The 1,557-nt window shown below is 41.0% G+C and overlaps 1 protein-coding gene across 1 annotated transcript in view; it reads left to right on the forward strand.

Moving 5' to 3' along the window:
* Window positions 1–1,557, forward strand: part of NOS (nitric oxide synthase) — a gene marked incomplete at its 3' end in the record, with an annotated part of 74,111 nt that overhangs the window by 13,308 nt on the left and 59,246 nt on the right.

Raw genomic sequence — 1,557 nt, forward strand, 5'->3', positions numbered from 1 at the left:
GTGTGTGTGTGTTTGTGTGTGTGTATGTACTAATGCGTGTGTGCATGTGTGAGTGTGCATGTGTGTGTGTGTGTGTGTGTGTGTGTGTGTGTGTGTGTGTGTCGAAGGTGACTATTATTACCTGATTAATCTAATCTGTTAGTGTGTTATCACGCAACCATGTATTCACGGAAGGCCAATTCCTATATCAAATCTTTATCCTTTAACTTACACCAACGAGTTTTGACCTCTGTATCACACCGGCTGTAACCTTCTGCCTTCTGTTCGGGGCTTTCACCTTTGACCTTGGCTGAGGTCGCGTCCTGTTTCAACTGACCACCTGATATAGAACCTTCTACTCAAGGATCATCTGATAAAACGCATTCTTCTGATTTGTTCGTTTGTCTTTAGCTCAAGTTCGATAAAATTTCGTTTAGTCATGGTAAATGAAATTTATCTTCATGTGGGATAGTCAAACGAAAACAATCTTGCTATTTGTTTGTTTAATTAGCAAAAAAAACAACAACAAAAAAAACCCACCCCACTAAATCGCGATTGTCTAGAAATTTTGATTTTGAGAAAATGCATTTTATCAGATGACGGCAGTCTGTGGTATGGTGGTTAGGCTCTTCACCGTGTGCCTACGTACAAAACTTCAGTTCGATTCGCTCGTGGAAATATACAGTTCTTTTTGCGAGTATCTTCACGTGGTTCAGTTCCTGTCTTGATGGAGACGGAAGCTGAAGTAAATAAAAAATGTTTCTACTCAAAGTACACAATATAAAGTTTATACATTTCTGCCATGATATTATACAGTAGAAAGGTGGGTGGTTGGCGGGTGCTCTGGTGTGGTTTACTTCTTCTTTCCTATCACACATCTGTCGTCCTGATCTCTCCTCCTTTTTTGTGTTTGTTACTCTCTTGTAACACCTTTTATTTTAATCACTTATATGACCGTATTGTGTTGCAAGTGCCGTAAAACTCTTACTAAACTACCTCGACGGGGACGGAAGCTGAAGTAGAAAAATATATATATAATTCTGCTCAAAGTTCACACAATACAAAGTTTATACATTTCTGCCGGGATATCGAATAGAAAGAACAGGTAAAAGACTGGCTGTGATTGGCTGAAGGGCACGGATCCCTGTACAGTTCTCTCTTTGTTGTCATAAATACGCCCATCACCTCCCCTCAGCCACCCCGACTTATAAACATGCGTGTTGTGTTTGTGTTTGTGTTTGTGTGTGTATGTTTGTGTGTGTTTGTGTGTGCTTGGGTTTGTGAGTGTATGCGTTTGTGTTTGTGTGTGTTTGTGTGTATGCGTGTGTGTGTGCGAGTGTGTGTTTGTATGTGTTGTGTTTGTGTGTATTTGTGTTTGTGTGTGTTTGTGTGTGTTTGTGTGTGTATTTCTTACTTTATTTTTTTTTCATACGTGAGGTCGCTCTTTCTTCTCTCTTCCCCTCTCCCCATCTCTCCATCTCTCTCACTCTCTCTCTCTCACTCTCTATCTCTCTCTCTTTCTTTTTCTCTCTTTCTCTCCCTCCCTCTCTCCCCTCTCTCCCCCCTCTCTCCCTCCCA

The sequence above is a fragment of the Aplysia californica genome, unplaced genomic scaffold (genome assembly GCF_000002075.1).
Source record: "Aplysia californica isolate F4 #8 unplaced genomic scaffold, AplCal3.0 scaffold00397, whole genome shotgun sequence".
NCBI lineage: Eukaryota > Metazoa > Mollusca > Gastropoda > Aplysiida > Aplysiidae > Aplysia > Aplysia californica.